Genomic DNA, 9,472 nt, shown 5'->3' on the forward strand with positions numbered 1-9,472 from the left:
AGCAATTACTGCAAACTTTCATATAAAACACTCACAGGAAATTGTTAAACGTTGACTGGAACATTTTGAAAAAAGAAGGCCGCGACGAAAATTAAAACTTTCTGTAATGTTTGATTTGACATCAGCAGTTTGAGGTTTCGTTTGCATTGTCATGATCTGATAAATGCCACAGTTCGGGAGCTTTGTGAAAATATACCCGCAACCATTTCGTCCTGTTCGCTTTCTCCGCGCCATGGTTTTCTGCTTGCTAAGCCTTGTGAGCGAGCATGCTCCTTATTCCAGCCGAAAAAACTGGTAACCAGGTCATCACGACGGTCATCTCGATAAACGTTTGCGCACGCGCAGTATTGGTGTTATTTTAGGCTGACTGAAAGAAATTAAGACGAGCAACTTTTCGACTAACCTAAACCGCAGGGTAAGATATGCCAAAATTCCCTCGTCTTAGTTTAACCGCGGCCTAAATGTCATTGTTTTATTGCATTTATACGCTGTTAAAAACCGCGGCTTATCGGTAACATTTCTATCGCATTAATGGTTTTATTGCATTGGATAAACAATCTAGTCGCCAGCAAAACCTCTTTTCCTTTAATGTGCTGTCGAGACTTGGACGTCAAAAGGTCAAACTTAAGTTTTTCAAGTTCCCAATGTAATTTAATTTGCATTCAGTGATATCACAGTTTGGCCGTTTCGCGGTACACCTTTCGTCCCCCCCCCCCCCCCCCCAGCCCGGGGGATCTCCCATATGAAAGTGACGGAGCCGATAGTCGGAACTTTTGAGAACAACCCTTAAAAAGTACCAGAATTCTGTTTTGTGGGCGTGCTCCGAACAATTTTTTACTCTTTAGAGGTAGCAACTCTAAACCAATGCACTGTTTGACATTCCTTCGAATGCCTACCCCTCGTAAAGATTCTTGGAAGTATTGTCATACTTCCTCACATAATTTTGAGCTCAATACTCTAAAATTTTGATCAGCAGGGATTTTCTGAAGCAAAAACAGGAAAGATTTATTGCTGTTCGACGTTTCGGGGTCATCGTGACTCCATTATCAAGAGACTAGTTAAATCATGCAAATATGGAAAGGTACAAGATAAGCATACCTAGTTGGAATAAACGGCCTCAACAAACACCTTGGCGCGGATGGAATCCGTTTGCACGTTCAGTGTTGGTTTACGCCTGAAATGAAATACCTGAACGCTTCATCGAGCGATTTCACTTCATCGTGAAATGTAGCGGCAAATTTGATTGCCTAGTAAAGAAATGCTATACATTCGCATGTGTAAACCAACACTGAACGCGCAAGTGGATTCCATCCGCGCCAAAATGTTTGTTTAGGCCGTTTATTGTAATTTATGCTTATCTTGTACCTTTCCTTATTTGCATGCTATTTAACAGTAGTCTCTTGATAAGGGAGTCAAGATGACCCCGAAACGTCGAGCAGCAATAAATCTTTCCTGTTTTTTTATAATACTCTAAAAGGTACCACTTTACGTCTGACGGACCAAACCACGAATTTTAACCCCTAAAAGTACGACGATTACTCCTGTCACTTTTCAGTGGGAGTCCCCCCCCCCCCCCCCCCCCAGCGGGCTTTCTTCACCTTGACGATCAATCCATGCAATTCTCGGTTTTCACTGTCACGCCATTGAAAAAAAAAATCGAAAACATTCCATGAATGAAGTCAAGAAATTGACATGGTATAGAGGATAAATAAATAAGGCATCTGTCCAAGTGTCAGGTCTGTGCGGCATTCCGTACTCGAGTTATTTGACAAAATGTTCCACATAAATTTATAGAGCTTAGTATGGAGACGCCATGTTTGTGTCCCTCTGAGGGGCACAAACATGGCGGCCGGAAATACGAAAAAACATCTGGAGTTCACTTTTGCCAGTTAAGAGGTTTGTTTGCCCTTGTGAATTTTCGAATATTTAGAGTAATATTTCTCCTCAAACTTAAATTGTTTAGAATGCTGAAAATCACCCGGAGAGTCATTTTTAAGATACGGAAAAGCTCTGTCACGGCCGTCCTCCTTATGTCACGCACGATGGCAACTCGGAAATTGAAAGTGTTCTATTTTCAAAAGGAAGCACGACATCGAGCTAAGAAATTGTGAACAGACATATTTTTAGGTAATCTTTCCTTGAATGAAGGTAAAAATTTTGTAGGCCTCCCAGTTTTGAATTCTAGTTTTGAATTCTAGAATTTGGTGACGTTACGTGAAATCCGAGAATATATGATCTCGACTAATCTTCTTCAAATGGATCAGTGCCAACCTATTGATGGCCGCATTTTATTTGATACCGCAATCCGACAGATATCTCGTGATTTATCGTCAGCGTTAATGTTTCGTTATGTCAGTAAATGTAAGGCGAAGTGTCCTCGTTTCATCAAGAAAACAGAAAGACAAACGAACAAAGAACTTGCCTAAGTGAAAACTTAATATTACCATCTGAATAAACTCTTTAAATTTCATGAGTTGTTAATAATATCGTAAGATCAAAGCAATGTGACAGATACCGAAAATTCTCGGCAATCAGAGTTGGATGAAAATCTAACAATGCAACCATTATGAATTGAAACAAAATAGAAAATAAAAGGAAACTCTCGAGTAAAATTGTAAACTTGATCGAAATAATTCGTTATTAGCTGATGTTCCGTTTACTATGCTGGTTTATTTTATATCCTTTAAAGAAGTAAATAAAACTGATGACGTTTTTAGTAACCCGAGGGTCAAATAATTCAAGTGCTGTTTAATCTATTTATGAACTTGGCTGCTTGCCGATGTATGATTACATGATTGTTTTGTTCCTTTGGGGTTTTCTTGCACGTTTATTCTCGCGTCTTTTTGAAAGAAAATATATTTTTGACACCATATTTTTCTCAAAATCTGTCTTTGGGTACGGGTGAGGTACTTAAGGATTCTTCAGCTGTTCATGCATGAGTGCATGAAACCGAACTAGACAGCCTACTTGAAATGAAAATGAGGGCCAGGACACCGTGACGGAACACAGTAGTTATGTGAGTTCAGAGTGGCCTGCTGGTTGTTGTATGTCATTGCTTGTACAAAGTTCTGGGGCCAAATTCCGGCGCTCTCTCGCGTAGTTCTCTAGTTTTACTTTACTATCCCAAGCAAAAATAAGGGAATGCTCGTAAACAAGGATAATTCAGTCAGCTCTTCGGCTGCTCGCCGTACGTTTTAGAATTACCTCTACTCAAAACTATAATCTGGATATCTTGTCCTCTGTCCTAGGCATGTAATCGAAACATAATGTAATTATGTAATGTGACGTCACAGAGCTGAGATAGCGTGATTGGGTCCCCTCCTCATTATATACGCGCCAATAATGGATTGTGATTGGGCCGTTTTTGTTGAAGACAATCAGAACAATAGATCCCTTCTAGGAGAAAGCAGAGTTTAATGCAGGTTTAACGAATGATTTATAGCTACCATGAAGAATGTACCGGGCCCAATTTTAGACACGGTCTGCCCTCAGGGCATCCTGCGTAATTAATGGATTTGCATCATTCATGTCTAGATGACTCACACGAAGAGATGTCTGCTTTGAATAGCTGAGTTGATTTTAGTAGATAAGTGTTTTTGTTTTACCACCAGCATTTGAGGTAGTAATGGTTCTTTTGAGACTCTGTATCCGGCGGCAGGTCTAAGACTTTAGTCGATAAAGGACAAATAGCTGCGAAAATAAACTGTCCTCTTTTAATATCGTGTTAGACATTCACAGCTTCCGCAATTGAAACTGGCTTCAGTGACAACGAAAACAACAAGAAAGCTTGAAGTGGCCTGTTTGACTTTTTAAAGTCAAAAATGCAAGATACACATCCTCTGTTTGGAAAATCATCGTGCTGCATGTGGCTATTCAGTAGCAAACACATTAAGTGTGAAGTACTTTGGAGTTCATGTTTAAGGGAATGGCCAACCTCAGCACAAATTTCCGTTTACAGGCTTATTAGCAGCGGAGATATTACTGGCGTCCCCGATTGGGATTATCAAGGGCCACGACCACTCTTTGAATTTGAATGCACATACTTGAAACGTGCGCAATATAAAGCATAAAAAACATATCATTACCCGGGTCTGTCTGCTGGAGTGATTACAACCAGCGCACTCGACTCGACGAAACTGTTACTGAAAAAAGCGATCAAGTAGCATGTCGAGTGACATGGCTCTTGCACAGCCAACATAATTAGTTTTGCTCTGATTTTCAGCGATACTTTTACAGCAAAAGTCCACCCACCTTCAGTGCTATAGTTTCAATGTTTTGCCAGTTCAGTTCTATTTCCTACACCCGTCGTTAGCTATCTTCTGCGTGCTGCTGAGAAACTGGAGGCGTGAACAACTTCGACGCAAACACGGGTCACACAATACTATAGAGGGCCACTGGGTTATCAGTTTCCCTACTGTCATGTGCTACCCTCTTAACATAAAGTCCATTGTATTGTATTGTATTGTATTGTACTGTATTTGAGCCGTTTAACCACAGATAAAATTATAGAATTTGTAAACGAAAACTAAAGATACATTCGATGAATACGTCAGACCTTTTGTAATACAAACGCAAACCCTCTTATCAAATTTTTTTTGCATATATATTACGTAGGCCGATCCGGAAAAAAATTTGCTAATGCTCTTAGCCACTTTTTCGGATAGATTTCTTTTCTGCGTCACGAGTGATTTAAATTTACTGAATTTGCCAATGAATTGGTCATTAGAAGAAGCGAAAATGTTATAAGTAAAAAAAGTGAGATGGTCGAATGCCTCGGGGTAATTGGGTGGAGGGCTAATGCCCGACCCCCGGGATGGACAGTGCGGGGAAATGCCCTACTGTTGCCGGGGGGGGGGGGGGGAAGCATAGCTGGAATTGACTGATGCATTCATTACTGTTTGAATGCATGACACGCGGAAAACTGATTTACTTAATAATTCTATTCTGAAGCATGTGCATCAGACATTTGGCCGCGGTGAAATTGTGAGACAACTTCTGTCTCGTGGACAAGACCAGCACTCTTATCATTGTTGAAATTGTCCCGATTAAAATCGCGAAATCGTGTGTGCTGTCAAAACTAATTAAGTAGACTTCAGAAAAAAACGTTTTTGTTTTTTTACTCTTTGGTCAAAACACCAATCTCGTCCCCAGAGCCCGCGCGCGTTTTAGGCCAGCGGTGGCCACACGTCCACGAGCTCTGGGCTAATCAGACACCGGAAGCAAGGATCCTGCTTCCGGTTTAAAGGGGGATATTGCTGACCGAGAAGAAGACAGCCTCTGGTAAAGAGCATCAAAGGCCAAGAAAACGAGTGAAAAAGGTGACAACCTCCATTTGTCCCGTCAAAACGCTGTCAAAACTAATTAAGTAGACTTCAGAAAAAAACGTTTTTGTTTTTTTACTCTTTGGTCAAAACACCAATCTCGTCCCCAGAGCCCGCGCGCGTTTTAGGCCAGCGGTGGCCACACGTCCACGAGCTCTGGGCTAATCAGACACCGGAAGCAAGGATCCTGCTTCCGGTTTAAAGGGGGATATTGCTGACCGAGAAGAAGACAGCCTCTGGTAAAGAGCATCAAAGGCCAAGAAAACGAGTGAAAAAGGTGACAACCTCCATTTGTCCCGTTTGCCAGTGATTGCCATTTATGTGACGGACTTCGAAAACAAAACAACCAAAACAATGGCTGCGTAAAATCTGGGTTTGTCGGCGATACGGCCTCTCTCTACCGCGACAAATTCATTTTGCACAATTTCAGATCGTTTTAGAAAACCAAACATTTTCCACAGGCAGGGGCAAAAACACATACATAGGCTATACCGATTAGAAACCATTTGTTGTACTATACTCATTTGGAATTAAAGTAAGCTTGTTTTCGCCTGTAAATTTAGTTTTTAAAACTTTAAAATGGGGGTGAATATACGCAGTCTACGCAGTATAAGTCAATTTTTTGTTATGACACCATGGTAAAGCTAATAGCGAAACGAAAATAGAGGCTGGTCGGAGGTTATATAAGCTTCAACCCGAATTAACTAAAACAGGGTAAAGATTATCAAACAACATTCGAGAAACTTCAGCAAGATACGGTTCCTAGCCTGATTGCCGTCGACGACAAATAGCAACAATTGTTTACAAATTTAAGCTTAATTTTTTCTGCCGTGAAATTTACAAACGATAGGTTTCACAAGATCAGCTTTTGCTTACCCAGATACAATGATCCCAGAATAAATACAATAAAATAGTAGAAGTACATTTAATAACAAGACACAACGGCTGTAAACGTTCAACCAAAATAACCAGCAACTTAAAAATCTAAGTTTCACAGAAAGATCGCCAATTTTTTTTTTCAATTTACAAACTCAGTGTAAGCCTAAGAAACTCATCCTGAAAAAAAATATTTTACCTGCACTCGAAGTGGTTTATCAGTCCTATAAGCTGCAAACTTACAAAGCACACAAATAAACTGTTGTGTATAGAGTGACAACGATCGCTATTCCGGCAAGTGTTAATATTTTTGTCTTTCTGTCCGTCCGCTTTCTGAACCACTTTTTGGGCCACGCATTCTTGAATACTCCGTTGGTTTTCCTTGTTCAAGTTCAATTATGTTTCTGCTGGGCTGCTGACAGGATATATGTCCCTGTTCAACAAAGTAATCTTCAATAAATTCTGTTCCAGTCAGATCAACTTGCAGACTACGCGGTGCGAATGGATTACAAGTTTGCTTCTTTCAGTTCCTTCAACAGCACGAGAAAAGCTGTTTAACTCTTATCCGCTTTAGACAATGTTAAGAACGATTTTAAACGGCCATCATTGACTATGAACCACATTTCAGAGTCGATAATTAGAGGAGTTTTTCCGAAAATTGTCAGGTCCATTGTTAACTCGACCGTCGCAAGTGTCAACTGTCATTCAGCTTTGTCAAACGCTGCAACATATCGGAGAGGTTTCCGCGCCTTTTCCGTTTAGTCATGTGATTTGACTTGTTATCTTTTTCGTGTTTAATCACTGCAAAAAAAAGCGTGTGAAAATTTAGTTGCATTTCGATTCTATGGCGGTTTTTGCTTCGATATCTTTGACAGTCACTATTTCATTTCTTGTTTGAAACCTCCGAAGACACTTTCGGTAAAATGTATTAGCCAATCAGATTTCGATTTCCTGGATTTTGACATTGATTACCCAGAGGTCTTGCTTCCTTGGTGCTGACCAAAAGGAACGCAGCCTCTGGGAACGAGATTGTCAAAACACACAAGGAATAATTACTCTACCAGGAATGACGTCACCCATACTAAAAGCATTCCATTGCACGCTAATGAGATTCCTCCGCAATTTAGTCATTAATTAAAGACAATAGCCTATCACGTTATCCACGTTAATTAGCGTGTTCCTCCTCAAATTAACCAGGAAGAGACCCAATTTATTCCGATTACATATACTACTAACGTTGGGTGGGAAACGGCTGCTGGCGTCCGTCGTTTAAATAGTGATTTGAACTAAGTTTTACGCAACTGGACCCAAACCCCAATTACACGATAGTTCAATCCTCTTCTGGGCCCAGTTGTTCAAAGCCCGATTAAGCTAATATTGGGTCTGAGCGTCAACTTTGAATGAAGACTCTTCAAAAAGATTTTTGTTCCTCAGTTTTGGCTTAGACTAACCACTAATTTAAAATTAGCTTTTAACATTTTTAATTAATCTCGGTTAATTGTTAATCGAGGATTAGCGTTAATCGTCTTTCAAACAACCGGACCTTGTTCTATAGTTCAGGGCCGGGTTGTTCAAAAGCCGATTAATGCTAATCCACGATTAAAAGTTAATCCACGTTTTCAGCTCGCTCGTTAAGAATGTTTTTAAAGGCTAATTTCAAGCTCAAGGTAAAGTAAAGTCTAAGTCAAAACTGAGGACCAAAAATCTTTTGGAAGTATCGTTATTGATTAGTAATTAAACTCAAACCAAAGTTCACGTTAATCCAGGATAAGCTTTATCGGGCTTTGAGCGACTGGGCCCAGATAAAGACGAGCTGAGTAATTCCTCTTTCAAACCTTATGTCCTAGTTAAAAACAGAGAAGATAGTGACACTGAAGATGGTGACATGCCCCTAAAACCTTCTTCGGTTGGCATGACCTATCATCAATATAACCTCACTTTATTGTGGGACAGGTGGTACTTAAAGCCCTGGAGCCAGATTCACCAAGCCCTCCTAAGATGTATCCAAAGTGTTGTTCCTTGACAAAGTCTATTGTTGCAATGACAAAAGCCTTTAGTTAAGAAACAATATCTAAGATATATTTAATTGACTTAGTAGGGCTTCGTCAATCTTTCCTCCGAGTCTAATGTCTCACTGGTTATCATTTATTACTTTATTAACGAAGTATTTCGTTCCTTGGTAAGAGCTCGGGGTTGCATGGGGCATTTAATTTGCAACCTCGGCGAGTGGTGGGTCAGTCAATGTTGACCCACCAGAAGCGGTTAGTAATACAATTCTACGTATTGGACATTCTCAAATGCTCCGACACTGCCCCGAATATTTTTTGAGTTGTGCACCCAAATAAATCCCATGCTACCTGCACCACAAACAGGTTAAGTAATAACCAGGTGCACAGAGACCTTGGGACGGGTTCCATAACCACTGTGTCAAGAACGCTTGCTGTGACCAGACAAATTGAGGACCTCTGAAGAATTAATGCTAGGGAGAGGATGCACAGGTTATAGTAAAGTAGTCGTTCGACCATCTTCCCAATGTCTGGATAAGGCCTCTGCTGCGGCGGTAGCACCACCAGTCCTGAAACTGTGAGATGCATAGAGCCTTTTTGCTATCAGATGCACCATTGGGTCAAAGTGCGTAGCACAAGAGGCCAACTTATCAGACGGAAGGGTGTCTGAAGCGTGAACTAACATTTCCTTGACCTGCCAGAAAGTGGCCATGTTCATAAGAGGGCATCCTCTGAACGAAATGCCCCATCATTATTCATCTAAATCAACGTACTTAGTCTAACTCGGTCTCAGTACTTGGTCTGTTCCTCCAGCATCGGTAGCATTAGGCCAAGTCTGGATTCCCTGTAAGAGACTGGGCTCTAGTTGATATTCCTGATAGCCTCCATCTTGAATATATATAGGGTCAGGGGTTTTTTCCCGATCCTACCTTTAGGACACCATCCGAGAAAGAGGATGTGCGTCGAGTGACGAATTTGAAGATTGGATGGGGCCTGTTCGTTGAGAGACAAAGGATTCAGCTGCCCATTCGCTTCTCCCTTCCAGCAACTTAGCCAGGTCCTGGACATGATCGTGGAATCCAGAAATGTTGCAGGTGCTCCTGAATTTTCGCAATTTGCTCAAGAAACAGGAAGGCGAGGATTTACATTTTAAATTTCGTAAGTGCCTTAGTTTTCATGTTCTAAGATATAGTGGGCCAGTTGAGTCTTCGTGCAAGTAGCCACGAGGTTTCGCGCGAGGTTAAAAGAACAGGCAATTCCTTGGGATGC

The 9,472-nt window shown here is 41.0% G+C and overlaps 1 protein-coding gene across 1 annotated transcript in view; it reads right to left on the bottom strand.

Annotated features, from left to right (window-relative positions):
- LOC146479638 (glutathione hydrolase 1 proenzyme-like) overlaps positions 1 to 4,380 on the bottom strand; it is a 29,973-nt gene extending 25,593 nt beyond the window's left edge. Inside the window, exon 1 of the mRNA XM_085110472.1 lies at positions 4,252 to 4,380. The gene's annotated coding sequence lies outside the window, so the exon portion shown is untranslated. The remainder of the gene's footprint in view (positions 1 to 4,251) is intronic.
- Between the last annotated feature and the right edge of the window lie 5,092 nt (positions 4,381 to 9,472).

The sequence above is a fragment of the Pavona decussata genome, unplaced genomic scaffold, assembly GCF_977016875.1.
Source record: "Pavona decussata unplaced genomic scaffold, jaPavDecu1.1 SCAFFOLD_58, whole genome shotgun sequence".
Classification (NCBI taxonomy): Eukaryota; Metazoa; Cnidaria; class Anthozoa; order Scleractinia; family Agariciidae; genus Pavona; species Pavona decussata.